Here is a 21,339-nt window from a genome sequence, read left to right on the forward strand (position 1 = left end):
ATGCAGACTTCCACAGACCAGGACATACAGTAGGTATATGAAACTGGCACATACAGACATTGAGAATGAATGCCAATAAATAGATAGGAGACACTCAGCACAGTCCTTTGGCATGTGGGGACTGGTATGAGGGTTCATGTGCAAGCACACTCACACACACGCATACACATACACACAGTTTACTATGGTTCAATCTAAATTACTGCATAGCACTTTCTCTTTAAATTCTCCCCAATCTGTGCACACACACACACACACACACACACACACACACACACACACTTCTTGCAGTCCTTGCTGTGTGCTGCTGGAATCTAACTGACCCACATACGCCTCATTGTCAGTAAGGCAAGAGCCCTCTTATGCTCCCTAGAGAGCTCTCACAGCAAAACAGGAGGCACTCTACACCACCACTGTGTGTGTGTGTGTGTGTGTGTGTGTGTGTGTGTGTGTGTGTGTGTGAGAGAGAGCATGCGTGCGTGCGTGCGTCCAAAGCTTGTGGCTGAGTGCAGAGACAGCTCCATGACCACAGAAAGTAGCATATCAAGAAGTACATCAAACTCAAGCCTACCTCAATCAACTCGTCAAATCCCTCGTCGAGACTTCAAAGAGCAAAGAACTTTCCTAAGCATACACCTTCAGATAAGCAGTTCAGAGGTGCACACACATGCCCTCACACATTCACAAGCACAAAGTTGAACTTTAGGAGCTCTGCTCAACCCAAACAAATTGCTGTTTGTCCCATAGCATGGGGGCTCACTTGCAGGAGATGACAACACTGGTCAGCTGAGACCAAACAGATCCCAAAACAGTTCAAAAGAATGTCAGCCTCTCCATACCCTCCACACAGCCTCGGACGACACTGATCCAAGACAACCCGAGCAGTCCCGCAGCACAGCTTCCTCCACATCCAGCCGCTCAAGTGTGCTCTGGAGTGTGAGCAGATGAGGGTGTGTGAGTGAGTGAGTGAGTGAGTGAGTGTGTGTGTGTGGACGAGAGACAGAGAATCGTGTGTGAGTGTGTTTGTGCTGGGTGGGAGTGGGGACGGTGTGGGATGGGACCAGAGAGAGAGAGAGAGAGATAGAGAGATAGAAAGAGAGAGAGAGAGAGAGTACATATGAAGAGTAATGAGAATTGACACGCTGCGTCGCTCTAGAGATAGAGAGAGAGAGAGAGACGAGAGAGAGAGAGGAGAGGCCCCCCAAGAGCCACAGCAGCTGTCCCTCCACCCTTTGTCTCTCTTTCTCTCAGACACACACACACACACACACATGCACACACACACCCATCTGATATATGCGGCGGAAGCTGGGGGCTTTGAGTGTCACGACGGAGGCTGGAACAGAGGTGTCTTTGAGAGGTGGGACACTGGGGGAATGCCATCCCTCTCGAATCACAGTTCCATCCAGCAAGAGAGAGAGATAGAGAGAGAGAGAGAGAGAGAACTAAGAGTACCATATGAAGGGTGTGTGTGTGAGGGAGAGAGAGAGAGAGAGGGTGGAGGGGGTTCAGAGTGACAGACACAGACTTGGGGGCGGGGGGTTACCATAGGGCATGGCCTCTCTCTCCCCCCCCCCCCCCCCCTCTCTCGCTGGCTCTCTGCATTCCTCAGCCTTTGCCCTGCCCTTGTCCAGAACACTGTCCTTTGTTGGCTGCTATCAGCGGCCTGCTCTCCCCAGCATCTGTGCTCTCGGCCCGGCCGCTCGGCCCCTGCCGCGCTGATAGGGTCCCTGCAGCCCCTCTGTCCGTGAGATAGCGACCGCAAACGCCAACGGCTCCGGCCACAGGTTACACAACTGCAGTATTACACAACGTCTTGAGGGCACGCCACATGGCAGTTACTGTACTGTCATAACAATGTCTCAGTAGAAATCCAGAGTGGATGCCCTGCCTCTGCTTTCACTGGAAGTGCAAACATGTCTGCATGCTAGTCCACACAGGACGAGAACACAGTTTCCAACATCATGACCCTGTTCACTCTCTCATCACATATTCTAGCAACTAGAAAACTATGGATTGCTGCCGCTTTTTAACTGTTCGACGTCTTTTGCACCAGAGATTGATGCATTATACTGAAGATAATGAGAACATTTCATCACAACGGACATCCTCCGAGCCTGAGGAGAGATCTGTGGTAAGAGGACAGCCTTGATGAGTGGTACGGTAGATGCTATCTGGCCATCACAAAGTTGCTAAACTGAAGCTGAAACATCTCAGTGATCAAGAGTCCTGGCAAAGTGTTTGGCATGTCCAATGCATTACTATAAACAGTGTAAAACACTGTTACAGTTTCTAGGATACAAAGCGGGCCATCTTGTCTGTACGGGTGGTGTGAATGTGGATGAGTGAGTGTGTGTGTGTGTGCAAGAAAAAGAACGGACTGGCTGAATCATTTGTAAGTGTGAGATGTAGAATCAGCGAGGACTAGAAGGAAGAAGAGGAGGAGGAGGAGGAGGAGGAGGAGGAGGAGGAGGAGGAGAGTGCTGTTGCAGCTCGCATGGCAGCGTGGAGAGCTTGCCAGGCTTAGCAGAACCAGGGGGTGGACTACAGCCAGTCAGGGTGTCTGGAAGGCAACGGAGTCTGTATGTCTGTGTGTGTGTGTGTGTGTGTGTGTGTGTGTGTGTGTGTGTGTGTGTGTGTGTGTCATTTTTAGTGAGAGCATGTGTGTGTTAAGCACACGTCAGTCAGTTCACACACACACACACACACACACACACACACACACACACACACACACACACACACACACACACACACACACACACTATCTCTCTCTCTCTCTCTCGCTCACACACACACACACACACACGCGCACACACACATGTTGACTTTTTTGGCTCCTTCAGTCTCTTACAAACTGGAGAAGGCAGTGAGAGTGTTAAGAAGCCAAGGAATGTTCTGTACTTGCTGGAAGTATGTCTGCCTTTCAGCTCACAGCTCCACCAGCAAGAGAGTAGAAATGATGAGACAAAATAGCTAACAAGTGCACACAAATGTTGCACTCAAAAGGGAATGAGAGTCTCTCTCTACCCTGCTGTAGTGCACGTGTGTGTGTGTGTGTGTGTGTGTGTGCGCGTGCATGTGTGTGTGTGGGGGGTGGGGGATTTGGTGGTGGTGATGCAGTGTGTGTGTGTGTGTGTGTGTGTGGGTGTGGGGGGGGGGGGGGCACCAGTGGGCTACCAGCCCCGCCGGAGTGTCCTGTTGCAGAGGTCACCTACCAGCAGGAGGAGTACAAGAATAGCCAGGCCTGTCTAGGCATGACCACACGCCGCCCCCCCCCCCCCCCCCCCCCCCCCCCCACACACACACCCCCTGCTCGCCCCAGCGGTGACATCATCCCCCAGCATCCATCTCTCTCCCCTGGCGCTTTGATGCTGAGTGTCTGCCGCACACGAGGGGGGTGGGGGGGGGCTGGGATGTCCCTTTCCATGGCCGAGCCCGAGCTCTAAAAGCACCATTCACCCAGATAGATTTGCAATGGGATTCAATAAGCACGGCCAGAGCTCATTTTACTCCATGTGCTTTAATGGGTGAGGGCCAGCAGAGAGCCACATGCATCAAGCGCTGGAATAAACAAAGGCATATGAGTGAGCGTGTGTGTGTGTGTGTGTGTGTGGGTGTTTATGAGAAACGAGATAACACTATGTTTGTGAAGGACTAATAGTAAGAGTTCAAAAACTACCAGAGCAAGTAAGACGGAATAAGTGAGTTAAACAGTGTGTCAAACAGTGCGAGAGAAAGAGAAAGAGAGAAAGAGAAAGAGAGAGAGAGAAATAGAGAGAGAGAAATAGAGAAAGAGAAAGAGAGAGAGAAATAGAGAAGGGTGTTGTGAGTGAGAGAAAATGAAAGGCAGAGAGAGCATAAGTGATTGTGACGCAACAAAGCTAGGAGTGCTGTGTGCAAGGCTGCTGTGTTAGACACAGAGGAGGTCATTTAAAGACTACCTCAGATTAGGAAATCGGGACTGGTAAGATCACCAAGCCATGTTTATCAATCATAGTGTGTCTATGCAAGAGGTAGTATGTGTATTTTATGAAAGGCTGCAGCGCGTGTGTGTCAGAGTGTGTGTGTGTGTGCGCGTGTGGTTTAAGGACGGGAAATGCAGGGCATTCGTGAAAGTCGACTTTTGACTGCTGCTGGTGGTGTGTGTGTGTGTGTGTGTGTGTGTGTGAGCTGTGTGGCATGCCAGGGCAGAGTCCCCAGATGCGACACACCTCTTGCCTCTCTCACACTCTCCTTCCCTCTCGAAGGCTACATCTCAGATTTCTCTTTCCCAACGTCTCTCTCCGCTCAGAGCACTCTGCTGTCCCTGTTGCTCTTAACGCTCGGCCCCCCCCCCTCCTCTCCCTCTCAGCTCGCACTCGCTCTGTCTTCCACTTGCCATATATTGCTCATCTTCTCAGTCCTCTCCATATCAGCGGGGCTGCCTCTGCCAAGAAAGCAATCCTTGAGTTTACTCAACTTCCCACACTCCTCTTTATGGTTCATAAAAAGACACCGTGGGGAAGCTGGCTTTATTGCCTCCATACGGGACGAGGCAAGCTCTCTCTTCTGCCCAAAACCCAGCACAAACATCAAATGAAGAGTTTGGTTCCATAAACGCTACCTGTGCACGTGGCTTCCTGTGCAATGGCTGACTGCAACATTATGTATTAATATACAACTCCATGTATTAATCTAATAGAATAATAAGCGCAATATTCTGGCATTACAGTAAAGCGTCATCTAATAGGTGAAAAGTAGAAAACTGATCGTCACGTGATGTGGAAACAGCAGAACTAGGGAGACCCCCATTACCAACCTTCTGCAAAGCACTCCCCATAGATCACATGGCGCCTATACAGTATTTCCCAGATAACATCCTGTCAGGGAAGATGCATAGGAAGCATCTAATCTTGCCCTGGGCATTAATGCATCAGCTAATGTGCGCTCGGTGCTGCGTGCACACTAATCAATACCCCTCATCACAGATGGACTCTCTGGTCAAGCTCAAGTGGCACAGCACTGAGTCAAATGCACACACGGACCTGAGAGCTGAAAGCAGGAAGAGGATCCGGTCTTAGGCCAGCTCCAACCAAAACAGAGCTCACCCAGGAAGGAGCATTATTGTGCGGAGAAGTTGTTGATTACCGTCGTTGCATCAGTTGCATCTGACGTGGCTTTCAGCAGCCTTTTAGTCCTACTACTACTGACCAGCAGCAATACGCCCAATTCAATTGCAGCCACACCTTCCCTTTGCTGAGAATACTCATTTGGACGAGTATTTTAACCGCAGGGCCAAGGGAGTCACTAGCCATGTCTGGAATATGCTTGAGTACGGTCATAATAGAATGACCATACCCGCATCTCTTGGTCTCACTCATTTGCGCGCACATACACACACACACACACACACACACACACACACACACGCAGACACACGCGCACAGACACACATTTCCCATCTAACTGCTTTGTTTATTTTCGGTGGAAGTCCACGGTGGAATGCAATCTCCTATCAGAAATGTTAACCAGCTGTGAATTTCCTGCTAAATCCAATGTTGATCAAGTGCCAATACAATGTGTTTTTTTTTCTACTTTATGCTCCACTCTCCCAGAAAGTCTTTGCGTACTTCACTTAGCTTGGAAAATAATATGCTGTTCCACAAAATTGAGTAAAAGTTGTTTCCCGAATGTGCTGTGCGGTGCGTCAGTCCCACTGCAGGTGGGGGCCTCAGTGTCCATTGTGAGCAGCCAGTGAAAACAACAACAGGCTCTGCTGAGCGCTGGGAGCAGCCTCTGCTGCTGGCACTATGCATACTAGAGTCCACACTCCTAAGCAAAGCCACACACACACACACACACACACACACACACACACACACACACACACACACACACACACACACACACACACACACACACACACACACACACACACACACACACACACACACACACACACACACACACACACACACACACACACACACACACACACACACACACACACACACACACACACACACACACACACACACACACACACACACACACACACACACACACACACCAATATATGATCATAGAACACCCACCCTGACATACAAACAGACAGACACACACACACGCCACCCAAACAAACGGTACCCAAACACACTCCATCACCCACACAAAAGGCCCGTTCACACCAAGAACGATAACAATAACAATAACAATAACAATTATAACCAAAACGCTAAAAGCATTCACACCAGCCAACAATATCGTTCTTTATGTTGTTACGTAGTTTATGCGTGAACGTCGTCATCCATATTAACAAGAGCGATAGTTATTTTCTAGTTATCGCTATCGTCCTTGGTGTGAATGAGCCTTGACTCGGAGTACATTTAAGACGATGCGCCATGACTACTGTCTGAGAAGGCATTTTTGTCCAGCCGAAGGCCTTTCTGTCAGTCGCAATCCTTTCAGACTCACAGCTTTTTTAGCGCTGCTCGCTGAATACGTCTGTGGCATCTGCACACGGCGCTCGCAGCTGTCTGACGCATTTCAGCTCAGGAGAAGGAGGGGTCTCTCGGAGGGAAGGGGACGCGGGGGTGGTGGACACCTTGGTTCATTTTCTTCAAAAGGCTCAATAGACCGAGATGAGGAGGCAGACATTTTTGCGACAAAAGGCATTCGGCATCCACACACACACAAGCAAGGACGTTCCTGCCCAAGGTCTCCGGCAATGCATGAGAGACGAGAGAAAGAGAGCCCAAGACAACACAGCCTGCCACTGCTCGCCTACCTAGTCCTTCTGCAATGTGCTACACATTCACAGATGATTAGACATTAGACCTATAAGGGGACTAGCTCAAGTCATACCAGCCACACTGGGAGTGGAACATAAACATGCTCTATTTATCCCTCTCTAGCTCAGTCTTGCATACAGTATTATTGTACTAATTAGCTGTCGTTTTAAAAACATGAACGTGTCATTAATAGGCCATAACCTGTAAGTCATCATGGACACCTGCAGGAAGAAACCTCTCTGTGCACCCAGCCACAACGAGGCCACGAGGTCACTCAGACCTGTGGAGCAGACAAAAGCACTGAGTCACAGCCAGCCCGTACTGTAGGCCCCAGCTGATCCAGTGTGCTGCTCGGGGAACCTTCTAGAGTCCCACCGGCCGGCCCCGGCGCTGGCACAATGAGGCTCTGCTGCTGGTAGCGGCTGAAAAACAATAAGAGGGGGGCAAGGCTCGGGCAGCGTGCCACCCTACACACCACCCAGCTGACTCCGCTGAACCAGACACTCACACACTCGCCTGTTGTTTTGGGAGATGCTATCAGAAGTCGCAGGATGAAAACAACCTTGAGCACAGAGACGCAGGCAAAAACACTGTGGCAAAAAGCGCTACAAGTTCAATTCAAGGGCATTCTTTTTTTTTTTCTTTTTATTTGTCTGAAAGAGTGTCTCCACTATAATGAGCTTGGTCTAGAATTCTGCTCCACAAAGACATAGCTTGCTGTAATAACACTCCTCACAAAGAATGCACATTTTTACAAAACTTTAACAAATTGACTTTAACATTTTATCATGCAACGCATGACTGAGAATGCGGTCCCCCATGGCACCTTGTTGGATTCAGCAGTGGGGAATTCAGTCTCTATTTTCAAACAATAAAAACAATTCAACAATTCAATTTAAATCAACAGGTTGAAAAGTGATGTTTCTTATCGCATCTTTATATGTGTAAGCTCTAAATGGGAAACAAACTTGCTGCCACAAGATGACTTAGTCATGGGAAATGGCCATGTCGGTACAAAATCTCAAAACCTCAGCATCTCGGTAAAACATCTGGATCTCACTTTAGTCAATTGCTCCATCAGTTTCAAAATGTAACTCAAAATACATCACTCTCTATGTGTGAGGGAACAGATGTCAAGAGAGACAGATAGCAAAGAGGAGGCTCATTTTGAAAACTGCTCATCTTAATTTGTCCCAAATGGAAATGAAAATCTCACAGTGACTTCATATTGAAGACACATGCAAAGAAAGAAGCATGTCTTTAAAAACAACACTACAGGTATTACAGTCAATGTTTCCTAGAGTGCTCAGAATCAGATAATCCTGGTTTGGATCATTTCACAACGATAAGCTGTCTTCTGCTGCCTCCACAAACAGACAAAAATCATCACCACCAGTACCTACTTTCTCTCATTCAACAGTCAGAAAAATACTTTTACTTTTTATACTTTTTCAATAAACTGCAGGAAAAAAATGGCATTGCTCACAGGAATACTTTGCACACCAGCTTCGGATTAGCTCAGGCAATGTAACCGATCACAGGCAACTCTGAAGCAACTCAACCCATCAAGTGGCCAACAGTATTCTCTTGGGACTGTCGGAGACTCCGCCAAAAACACCCAGGGCACACACACACACACACACCATGGCCACACACACCCAGGCAGTCGTGTTGATTACATCCCACTGAGCTTCTGTTGCTCAGTCTCACGCTGTTCCCTTCCACTGACCTCCCTACAGGTGGTGCACCCTGCATGAGTCCACTGGCCACCGGCACGCAAATGCACACACACACACATGCACACACACACATGCACACATGCAAACACACACATGCACACACACATGCACACAAACACATGCACACACCCATCTCAGTAGCCCCCCCCATGCTCCACTTTCACTGTGGACATGAAGAAACACTTATCACTCCATGAGCTGAATGTCCCTGGAAGAGTCCGAATCCAGTAGAAATCTTTTCACATGACCCCGGCCGTCAGTGACTTTTTCCTCCATACTTGTCTTGTCTAGCGGGCCCCTTAGCACTAGCGTTAGCGCTGTGGAGAGCGTACCTTTACGAGGGGCTCCACATGTGTAGCGTGTAGCGTGCCGCGCGGTGCCGTCTGCGCTGTGCTGTGCCGCGCCGTGCTGTGCTGGGCTGGGGAGGTTAGTGTGAGCGGGCTCAGGGAGGGGGCTGTTGTGTTTATCAGGGGGCCGTTCCCTTCACAGGGAAACTAGTAGAGCTGGGACCTCACCCTCCTCTAGCTTCCTCTGTGGGCTAATCAGGTCTTCCCAGACCCTTCTAACCGCCAGGACTACTAAATCAGGAGGCGGGGAGTGTATATGTGTGTGTGTGCGTGTGTGTGTGTGTGTGTGTGTGTGGATGTTGAGTGGATGCATACTGGAGGGTAGGGCGTTTCTGCACGCAAACAACCGAGTACATATGAAAAACACACTTTTGCAGACCTCCTCCACACCCACGGAGACACAAACAGAACTCTTCTCTGATAACACACATTCTTGCCTTTTGCCTACTTCATGAACTGGTGAGAGGGAGGGAGGGAGAGAGAGAGAGGGAGAGAGAGAGAGAGAGAGAGAAAAGAGACCGTTGGGGGAGAAGGACATTTGAGCGGTCTTGTCTCATCCTTAACGGTCAGTGACTGTGGAGAGTGTGTGTGTGTGTGTGTGTGTGTGTGTGTGTGTGTGTGTGTGTGGAGGTGGGAGGAGAGGACCGGACACATCCTTTGGCCTTATCATGGCAAAAACACAGTGTGCCTGCCTAGCACAAAACAGAGCAGCTTTATTGGCTGCTGTGTTTTCCTCCACAGACTTGCTTTTTCTTGACCTGTGATGCTGTGCTTGCCTCTGCATAGACTACACATAAACACCTGCTCTCCTCAACAGCCCCTTCCCTGTGGGGTATTTTGTAGGAAGCTCGATTAGTGGGTTAGCGAGGTATGTTGTGTTCAAAGCCAGAGTATGCAGTGTGCACAATTTATCACATGACTGCTATCATTGGATCACATCCCGAGTTAAAGAGGACATAGAATGGACGAACTGAGTATTGCACTGTGTTCGAGATTCAAGATTTTTATATGAAGGAGGGCACAACCATGCCTCATGTTCATGATAGCTCTTTGTTTATGCACAACCTCTCATAATTCATGAAAACCAAGAAATCCATTCTGTCACCTTTAAGGCTTTGAGTAGCCTCGATATGTCTATATAGCCTAGCTATGTCTAACTTGCTTGGTGGGATACCCCACTGGTGCTAAGCCCAGTGAGCTGTGCTTGACTGAAGTCCCATTGCTCCTTGGTCTTTCCTGGGTCTGGCAGGGAGGGCAGTGGCCACAGATCAGGGAGAGTGCATAGCTGAGGAAGCAGCCAGCCATGCCATGTAACATCAACAGCTCCTACAGCCTATAGGTGTGTCTTTCATTCAAGGTACAAGAACAGCAAAGAGCAACAGCAAACAAACAACTAGTGGGACTACTTCCACTCAGGCCACCTCACTGCAGAGCTGGGGCTGCCTCAGGAGATCAGTACTCAATGGGAATGTAAAGAATCCAACTACTAACACTATGAACGGTTCCTCCTAGACTAGAGCTGGTCTCTATTACTGTGTCTTATTAGGGGGGAGTCTGCCCACTTCTGGCTGGCAGAAATGAAAGCACAACAACTGCTCGTAAAGCTAGCAAATTCTGTGAACTCTTTGTTCTTACTTCTTGCTTGAAACAACACCATATCCAAATGGAATTACACACACAATCAGACTCAAAGGCATGCACTCACATATGCACGCACACACACACACACACACACACGCACACACACACACAAATCTGTAGACATTTAGCACAAAGGGCCCATTCCTGAATTCAAATTTATAAAAAAATTATAATAATAATAATAAACACACACATACAAACACACATATAAATACTAAAACAGATAAAAAAAAATGACTACACAGAAACACACACACACTCAAAAAACAATGTCCTACATCCTCTACACACACACACACACACACACACACACACACACACACACACACACAGCTAGTGTTGGGTGAGTGTGCGGAGTTGTGACGTTGCCAGGCACCCACCCTGCAGGTCACACACGGCTGGGCGCAGTAGAGCGGCGGAGAGCGCAGCGTGACCGCAGGGCAGGAGAGGGCCGTTAATGCATGAGGCCCGCTGCTCTTCCCACTCAGGGGTGGGGGCCGCTGTTAAAGGCACCTCCGCCACTTTCCACTTCGCCCCACTGGCCCCAGTGAGCTCGCCTCGCCTCGCCTCATTTGAATAACTCCACTCTCGCTCCGACGCCACTGGCAGGTGACAGGGCGGCCGCGGTCTAGAGAGAGCACTTCACGTTTACAGCTCAGGGGCCGACAACTCATTTAGCTTCTCCCTCTACGCATTCCTGTCCATTTAAAGCCAGGAACATCATCATCATTTTACCCAGACATGTTGTCTATGTATACTGTACATCGCCACACCATTCTAGTGTCTGTAAAAGAGACGTATGGGAGATGTTGCCTCTCAGTTGACCATGATCGTGATGTCTCCTCACAGACAGAATGAGCACGAGAAACTAGCACGAGGGCACGGTTTTGAAGGTATGAATGCAACATGTCCAGATCCAGAGACGTTTGACCCGTGCAGTGACCGCACGTTAACCGAGTGGAGAGTGGGAGGGCCAGAGGTGTGTTGGTCTCATGGAACAGATCAAGAGGCCCTGAGTAGTTAACCTCGCCACCCACTCACTGGAGCAGGAGTCCCAGAAACTCCCCGTCCGTCCCTGGCAGGTCAGTGAACACACACACACCACCTCACACCAAGCCAAGAGCAGCAGCAGGCTTCGCTTGAGATGGGACGCTCAGGGACACACACAGCCACACACAGGAACACACACACACTACCTTTTCTTTCTCTCTCTCTCTCTCATACACACACACACGAACAATTCTTACATTACACGGATGGTTTGAAAGGATCTGGAGGAGGATTCAAAGGTCTAATGAATCACTGAAAATCCCCCCAATTCTTAAGAGATAAAGATGGAGAGAGAAGGGCAGTGACATGAAGACTGAAAGAGATGGAGACAACGAGAAATGGAGAGAGATGGAGAATAAGAAAAATGGAGAGAGACGTAGAATAAGAGAAATGGAAAGAGATAAAGATGGAAAGAGAAGGGAGATGAAGACTGAAAGAGAGGGAGAGAAAGAGAAATGGAGAGAGAGGGAGAAAAAGAGAAGTGGAAAGAGATGTAGAATAACAGAAACGGAAAGAGATGTAGAATAAGGAATGGAAAGAGAGGGGGAGAGCTCGGAGGGGAGCAGGGGATGAGATTTATCAGCGCAGTGAAGCGCTGAAACAGAGGAGTGCAGAAATGGAAACAGTTCAAAAAAGACACAGAGATATAAAGGGACATTAGAGCACTGTAGACAGAATTACTCAGAGAGCAAGCAAGAAAGACAGAGAGCAAGAAAAATAGAGAAGGAAAGTAAGAATGAAAGAAAGAAAAGAAGCAGAAGAATAAAGGGATGGGCTCGGAATTCTTGCTTCCCCAATCCCACCACATCCATGCGCCTTTTGAGTCTCATCACTTTTTTTGTCTCTGTGTGGTTTCTTCAGAGCACACGTGCTGTCAGATAGTGCGAGGAGTGCAGCCGTGGTGACACGGAGCAGACCCACTGCAGCCCTCGTCCACACCCTGAGCCGCCAGCAGCACACACACACCTCTGGGCTGGAGCACATCTGCTGCAGGCCAGGAATACCCCTCTCCCATGAGCTGGGGGGGGGGGGGGGGTTGGAGGGCTGGGATGGGGGTTAGGGGGTAAAAATGAGGGCAAGGGTATAAATAACCCCCTCTGACTTCAATCAACATCACTTCCACAAGCTCCAACAAGAAAGAACGAGGTTAGGGAAGTGGACTCTTACGACACACAGATTTGTGGTTAAAGAACAACGGCAAGCAATGAGCCACAAAATGCTAACTGGAATGCAAACTGCCTCCTTTCTCAGAAGGGGGGGGGGGTGGTGGTGGTGGTGGTGGTGAGAAAGATCAGTTGATGCATTACACAAGGCGCATAACTGCTGGTCAGCCTGTACAGTCCTGCATGCAGTTAGGTCAAGTAGTCTCCAAAGCCAACGGACCCCAGTGTAGAGAATCCGAGAGGATCTGAGATCCAACGGGAAAATCCTGTAGATAGACAACTCCCAGTGAAGTGCTCTACGAGAGAGCCTGAATTGCAACGCGCCACACAATCAGAGTTCTAACACCGGCTCCACTCTGCTCACCTTAGGCTGCCTCTCTGGGCTCTCGATGCTTTTAAAGGATCCTGGTGACCACTCGTGTGAGCGGCCGAGGCGGCGGTCAGCCTTCCACTCCCTACTGTAGGTCTGGCAGGTTGGGTCCTCAGTACGAACACTCAGAGACTGAGACTTGGGAGAGCGCAGGAAAGAGAGAGAGAGAAAGAGAGAGAGAGAAAGAGAGAAAGAGAGAAAGAGAGAAAGAGGAACAGAGAGCTCCAAAGAATCAAAAGGGCGCCGCTCAGCCGCTGCACAGCCCCCTCCTGCTCCCTGTCCACTTTCATCTGCAGCTGCGGGGTTCACACACACACACACACACACAAACACACACGGTGCGCGGGACAGCCGCCGAGCCCAACGGCTGACGCTCGGCCAAGCCAACATCACGCCACACACCCCCGACCCCGGCCGCCGGCACAGCCCTCGCGCTCCATTACGTCCTCGATTGAGCGCTACGAGCCACAGCGTCCAAATGTCAGAGTCTTCCTCTCTCCACCCCAGAGGAAGAAAACACAAACACCCACGAACTCCAGCTGGAAGACATGGCTGACGCAAGGTGCAAGGGAGGTAGTAATTCACTCACAGGCAGAAGTTAGCGAAGTTCCACACATGTCCAGCTAGACTCCTGAGGAACACCTGATGGCTCATGTAGCTGCACCGTCTCCAGTTTGCGTCCGTTTTCTTCTGCACTCCAACCAACTCGATACTAAATGTACTAAAGGCAGCTCTCCCTCTCTCTCTCTCTCCCTCCGTCTCTTTCTCTCGACAGGGAAAAGAAACTGAAGCATTCCTCTAATCAGGGGTCATTCCACATCATGCATTAGTATGGAGGGACAGAGTGAGAGAATGAATGAATGACAAAAAGAGAGAGAGAGAGAGAGAGAGAGCGCGAGTGCACAGGAGAGGAAAAGGAGAGGAGGGCAGAGGCAGAGACAGAGATCAAATGAGTGGTAGTAGTCCCTAGGGAATGGCCTGGCTACCTCTCCTCTCTGACCCGTTTGGATGTTTACTGCCTGTATTTGTTGAAATGTTCCCACTGTCGCAGCAGCAGCGGCCCCCTCTCTGCTGTGCTGTGCTGCGCTGCAGTCAGAGTGAGTTAGGGTTCAGAGCCAGGTAGATAAGGTATTAACCACACAGACTGGAGGAAGGGGGCAGAGGGAGTCAGCGACAGAGTAAGGGGAAGAAAGCAGCGGGAGAGAGAGAAAGCTTAAACATTAACACTTCATCCCATCACGCACAGCTAAAAGAACACAGATGAATAACCAGGAACACCGTCTCTAACCCCACACACACGCACACACACACACACACACACACACACACACACACACGCACGGGTTATTGGACCCTAACTGGCTGCTGGGAGACAAGGGATTTCATTTCCTGTGGTTCAAAACTCGGCACACAAAAAACACCTCCAACACTATTTTTCAGGAAATGGGGGTCTTTTTTAACAAGAAAAAAGGCACGAGAAGCACACTCACACACACACACACACACACACACACACACCCTCACATACACTAACACACAAGAAAAAAAACAGCCCTGCTGGAAGTTTCCACTTTGTTGGCGTTTTTTATCTTCCTGGTCATCTGTTCTCTACACACACTCTGGGCAAAAAGACTTCCTGTTTTGCCTCCATTGTCACACTTGTGTGCTCAAAGACCCTTCACATCTAACTTTAGACTGTGTTTGTGTGTGTATGAGGGGCTATTTGTGTGTATGTATGTGTGCGTATAAACTAAAGAGTGAATACAGTACAAACGTATCTATGCCTGGGAAATGAATAAGTGTACTGTATGGTGTTTTCATGAGCGGGTAGACAGGTGGCTGTTATACACTTAGTTCATGCCTGTGTTTGTCTCTATTAAGTACATAACATCTGGGATTCGTGCAGCAAGCTGGCAGAAGAAGTCCATATCTCTACTAATACACTCACACCTACATGTTGCGTTAATATTGGATGGCGTGCTTGCTCAATGATTGGGTGTACATTGGTAAATACTTTGCTGACGCAATCTCTAAAGCTAAATTGCTTGACCTATCAATTATGCTACCAATTGCTGACTGCCGACTATTGAAATGTCATAGGCAAGCTATCTACTTCATGGTTAGCTAGCTCATTTTGACTTGGTTTGCTAGCATATTAACCAGACACAGAAAAAGTCATAGCTACAGTATTACCAATCATGATGATTTCCATTTGTCTTAATGAAAGGAAGCAAACTCTCGAATTAGGCTATTGGATTGGCTGAAGCCTGAGCCAGCAGAGTTGACAAAACATGTCCAAATCCCAATTTAGAAGGAAGGGCCATCCCATGAACCTGGTCTGGGATAAGGCAGTAATCCGCTGTGCATGCTGCAATTACAGACGCAATGGGAGTGTCCCAGATGCATCCCTGCTGTAAATCAAGGACTAGGGAGGCTGCTGTGCAGGCCAACAACCCAGGCGGAGAAGGTCACAGCAGCCTCTCAGAAATGTTAGAAATGTTAGACATCTGTGGCCACAGTGTCTCTGCTGCTCACGGTGTTAGCTCAAGCATCAGCAAAATTAGCTGATCAATTCATTCAAGTCTGAAAGCGTACATGTATCTATGAGTTTGCTATCTCAAAAAGAAAGTGTCTTCTGGCTGCAACCATGGAATTAGAAGCTAAATAAGGTTTAAAAAAAACAAAAACATTTTAATATACTAATATGCAATGCATATTACCTTCATCCTTTTTTGTGTGTGTGTGCATTGTAGCACTTTGAGATCATTGATTTGATGTAAAGTGCAATATAAATTAAATGTATTACTATTATTATTATTATTATTACCGTTACCCAGCAAACCCAGTTACGCTGCACCATGCTGAGACAGAGCAGTGATTTGGTCTCTGCCACTACAGCTGAGCTTCCTGCCCTCCACACCAACATGGACACCCGCGCTGAGGCACGCTTCATGTTGCATAAGAGCAAACAAACGGGAGGACACATGCATGCACACACACACACACACACACACATATACACACACAGCCACCATTTCCAGTCACATTTTTGCAACAGGGGCCCATAAAGTTGATAAGTACACACACTCATTAATGGAAGGATATTAAGCAGATCATGACTAATACACAAAAACAACAGAGGAGACAGTGTGAGGAGGAGCAAGAGAGAGAGAGAGAGAGAGAGAGAATAGAGAGAGTGAGACAGAGAGAGAAAGAGAGAGAGAGAGCCAGAGAGAGAGAGAATAGAGAGAGTGAGACAGAGAGAGAAAGAGAGAGAGAGCCAGAGAGAGAAACAGAGAGAGAGAATAGAGAGAGAGAGAGAGAGAATAGACTCACACACAACAGGAAGAGTGCTACCCCAGTGCAACTTTCCGACATCCAACAAAAGAGGAATAAATCAAGGACTTGGTCCAACAGAGAGAGGGAAGAGAGAGAGACACACACACACACACACACACACACATACACACAACCAGAGAGGGACAGAGGCCCAGTTGAGCTGTTTTGTTTAGTCTTACCTCTGTTGCTTTACAGACGAGCGCGCTAGTTACAGAGGGAGCAGAGTGAGCACGCTCTGTGGTCTGCTGTCGCCCGTGTTGTCGCTCTGTCTGGCACCCTTCCTCAGGCAGCCAGCGGTCTGCAACACCCTGCTCCAATAACCTCTGACCCACAGGAAGTAGACACAATGGGCTCAAAATAACGAGAGACCGCCTCCCCTCCCTGCGCCTTCCTACCCATCAAGCCCCACTCCTGTTGCTCCTGCGCCACCCCAGCCACTGACCACATCCTCTCCCTCCCCTCCCCTCCCCTCCCCAACATGGAGATCTCCTCTGGCCGTCCCCTCAGCCACACTTCCTGCTGCTCCCGCTCCTTCATCCAGCGCGTCACGCTGGGAGGGGAGGGCACCTGAGAGGGGGGATTTAACAGGAGCCCCGGAGATATGAAGCTGTGAGAACAGCCACCTTATACACAACAAGAGCCACTGAGCTATGAAGCTGTGGGAAGCAGCGACCTTAAGCACAATAAGAGCCACGGAGCTATGAAGCTGTGGGAAGCAGCGACCTTAAACACAATAAGAGCCACGGAGCTATGAAGCTGTGGGAAGCAGCGACCTTAAGCACAATAAGAGCCACGGAGCTATGAAGCTGTGGGAAGCAGCGACCTTAAACACAATAAGAGCCACGGAGCTATGAAGCTGTGGGAAGCAGCGACTTTAAGTGCAGCGAAACGACTACGATCTACGACTACGATCCCATAACATCCTGGAGAAGGTGTCATAGCTGCAGATTTGAAGAGTACAGTGTGCACAGGTGTGTAGGTGTGTGTGTGTGTGTGTGTGTGTGTGTGTGTGTGTGTGTGTGTGTGTGTGTGTGTGCGATTGATTACACGCCTGATTATGTGCCACCTTCACTCCTTGTCCTTGCCCTGTGACATTATCCAGCCATGTCACAGGAAGCCACCGTAATCCAATAGCAAGCCAATGCAAACCCTGACAAATCACATTTAAACGGACAGGCCCCCATTGACTGAAGGCAAATCTAATTCCTTTGACTACTACTAAGGCAGATGAGAACACACAGGAAATGGATTGCAGGGCATTACAGAGATAAGGAGGCAGAGACGACATCTAAGTGCATCCTTAACACCCATAAAGTGTGCGCCTGTCCACTTACGGTATTTTCAGTCTCTCACTCTCTCGGTCACTCGGGCAAGAGTAACACATGGCGATGGCACTACTCACTGATATACGACTCACTCTGAGAAGGATTTTGTGTACAGTAGCACCGTTGTGGCATCATTCACATGAGGATTTCCACTACAGTTCAGGTGACGGTTCACCGCAGGCTCTATAGCGGGGTGTGTGTGCAACCTTATGTTACATGGCAGTAAGTGTTGCATTCTGCTGAGCACTGCTGTATTGTTCCTGATAGTTGACGTGGTGAAATGTAGTTAGGAGCTCTTACCTGCTGCCAGACCGTCCAACAGCCTCTCAGGTCCTTGGGGCAGACCCAGGCAGTTATACTGGGGGAGTCACGTGACACGGTGTTTATAGTTATGAGGCTGATGGGATTTGCATGGATTCTGAAATGTGGTTGAGCCATTAGGCAGTGTGGCTCTTTTCTGTGGGAGGTGTGTGTGTGTGTGTGTGTGTCAGAGAGAGAGAGAGAATGACTGAGAAAGAGCGAGAACGTGTGTGGGCTGGGCCTGTCTGAACCTGCCCAGAACAAACCTGCACAGTCACAGATCACCACGGAGGGCGTGTAAGTGTGTGCATGCGTGTGTGTGTGTGTAGATGTGTATGTGTATGTGTAAGAATCTCTTTAAGTTGTGTGTGGAGGTTTGCAGGATAATGTATTGCTCGATGCAAAGCAAGTAAAGTGTGGTTGTGTGAGTAGTACACATTAGGGAGTGCACCAATGCACATGGCAAACATGGGCTTGAGTGAGCATTCCTGTATGCAACACACATGTTTGAAATCACACAAGTACGAGCACATGAGCGAATCTGTTGGTGGTGGTGGTGTGTCAAGACAAGAGCATCTGCAAGTGTATTTTAGTGTGTGTGAAACTTCACATTTCAGGCGGTGACCACAGTGAAAGGCCAACAGCTGCTGAGAGGCTGAATGCTTCCCAGGCCAGCCATTATGCAACCTGCCCCCAGAACCACGGCAGACATTTCTCAAATAGCTCTTCAAGATGGAGCGGAGCGCACGGCTGGTGGGGGTTCTCCTGCTTTTGGGGGACGGGGGGACGGGGTGACGACTATGTGGAGCACTGGATCCCACCCAAGAGACTGATAATGGGGTACGGGGAGCCAGGTGTCTCTCGTTTCAAAGTCACACACACACACACACACACACACACATGCACACATGATGAACACATGATGAACACACTAACTCGTTGCTCATTGAAAGGCACACAAACAAAAACCACACATTCCCTCCCCTCTTTCAGTCTCACAAACACATACAGACACCAACTCAGAACCTCGCTCATTCAGACACACACACACACACTTTCTCTCTGCATCATTAACCATCCATACCATAGGTCAGTTTGTTGGCATTTAAACCTTCTGTGCAAATGCTGGTTTAAGACATCTCACTTCAAACTCACTACAAACAAACAGACACACACACACTTTTCAAATCGACCACAAAATGGATTTGTTGGTGGAGTTGCAGTTTGACTACACCACATACAGGCCACTTCTAACCCCACCCCCTCCACCCTCAAACCAGCAGCACCACCCTCTCCTCCCTCTCCCTGGCAGTGTTGAACCTGTACATGTGTCTCCCGTAACCAACCCCCTCCACCCTCAAACCAGCAGCACCACCCTCTCCTCCCTCTCCATGGCAGTGTTGAACCTGTACATGTGTCTCCCGTATCCAACCCCCTCCACCCTCAAACCAGCAGCACCAGCCGAGCAGGACGCAGGAAAGCCAGAGCCCAGGCCGGGCCCCAGGAGAAGGAGCCTGACTTCCTGTGTCGTAAACGGATGGGAAGCAGAGTCGACTGGGCTGGGAGGAGGAGGAGGAGGAGGAGGAGGAGGAGGAGGGTTAGATGAGGCTCTTCCTTCTCTAAAAGTAAGCCAGCGTCTAATAGGTTCATCAGGGGTTTTTTTTCCATCCATATGGATTATTGAACAGCACTGGGCCCTCAGGGATTCCAGTGCTACAGATCTCATTTATTAAACTGCCCTCAAAGGAGCGCAATGCTGTCCAGCACAACCAAGAAGAATCAGAGCAAAACTCAAAAGCAGGCGGTGACTTGCACATCAGTATTGATTATTTACGTGCCAGGTTCTCTTTATGGCTGACCTCAGAACAGGGGAGAGTGTTTAATCTGAGGACTAGCCAGGGAAAGCGCTCTCTCACCCCGGCCCCTGTTCCAGCACACCACTGCCCTCCATCCCAGTACAGCTGACCAGTTAACACAACCTGAGCAACCGCCAGAGCCGTGGCCTACTGGTTAGGGCTTTGAGCTTGTGACCGGAGGGTTGCCGGTTCGATCCCCGACCAGTCCACGGCTGAAGCGCCCTTGAGCAAGGCACCTAACCCCTCACTGCTCCCCGAGCGCCGCTGGTTGGGTATGGCAGTTCACTGCTCTGGGTTGGTGTGTGATTCACCTCACTGTGTGTTGTGTGTGTTCACTAATTCGGTTAAATTCGGTTAAATTGGGTTAAATGCAGAGAAAAGAATTTCCCTCACGGGATCAAAAAAGTATATATTCTATTCTAGAAACGCCATCCATATCTGACTGCAACCATGCACACTGGAGCCTCTCTGGTCAAACACAGGCTGGCCCATCCACAAAGGGATGCCACATCTGCTGCCTGTCTGGAGCAACAGCGCATCTGATTCCAGTTCCACTCCACCCAGATCAAGCAGCTGATTAGGGACACCAGAGTTTCCTCTCCCTCTCTCTCTAAGGATGCTCCACATGCTCCACACTTTCCAGACTTATTCAGGCGTACAGTAAATACCGAGAGTGGAGGACAGAGATGACCCATAGAGGCTTCCATCCAGAAACACACAGCAGTTCACTACCCAAGAGGACACATATCTCTCACTGGACACATGAAACCACACAACCGCACACACTTTTACACACTCGCACACAACCATGCGCACACACACACAATCATATACACATGACCACACACACTTGCACATGACCACACACACTCACTCAAACACACATACACTCTAAATATGCAGTTCAAAATGGATGATGACTGAGAAAGTTCTCACACATACCTATGCATATAAACTCAAACACTCTATGACACATACAGTACACACAGACACTCTTCTACAACCTTGATAAAGTTGCTGAAGAACGTGGCCATGGCAACTGCAATTAGTTAGCGCAGTGCAGAGCAAGAGACTCAGGATTCAAGAAAGCAGAATAACAGATGAAAATGTTAAGACTTGCATTCCACCAAACATCTAGCCAGTTGTCTTGTGTAACTCGTACAGCTTTGCAAGGCAAGGAGACGGGACAGCTAAAGCTGAGGGGAAGGGTTTGATTTCCTCTGGGAGCCTGATAACTTGTCAATCAATAGGCAAAAATCACTGCAATCCTGGGCACTGGATAGGAGCATGTGTATTACTACATGCAAAAGGCCACATGAAAACAAGACCAGTACAAATCAAAAAAGTATGCAGACTGACCTCCTAGCATTATAAATAACACACACACACACACACACACACACACACACACACACACTTTTGTAGCACAGTCATTC

At 49.0% G+C, this 21,339-nt stretch overlaps 1 protein-coding gene across 4 annotated transcripts in view; it reads right to left on the reverse strand.

The window, feature by feature from the left end:
• gab1 (GRB2-associated binding protein 1) overlaps positions 1 to 21,339 on the reverse strand; it is a 68,946-nt gene that overhangs the window by 28,023 nt on the left and 19,584 nt on the right. Inside the window, exon 1 of one of the 4 annotated variants that reach the window (XM_062523306.1) lies at positions 572 to 729. The exons of the other annotated variants lie outside the window; for them this stretch is intronic. The gene's annotated coding sequence lies outside the window, so the exon portion shown is untranslated. Of the gene's footprint in view, positions 1 to 571; positions 730 to 21,339 lie in introns of those variants that run through there. 4 annotated transcript variants of the gene reach the window in all.

Source organism: Sardina pilchardus, chromosome 2, assembly GCF_963854185.1.
Source record: "Sardina pilchardus chromosome 2, fSarPil1.1, whole genome shotgun sequence".
Classification (NCBI taxonomy): Eukaryota; Metazoa; Chordata; class Actinopteri; order Clupeiformes; family Clupeidae; genus Sardina; species Sardina pilchardus.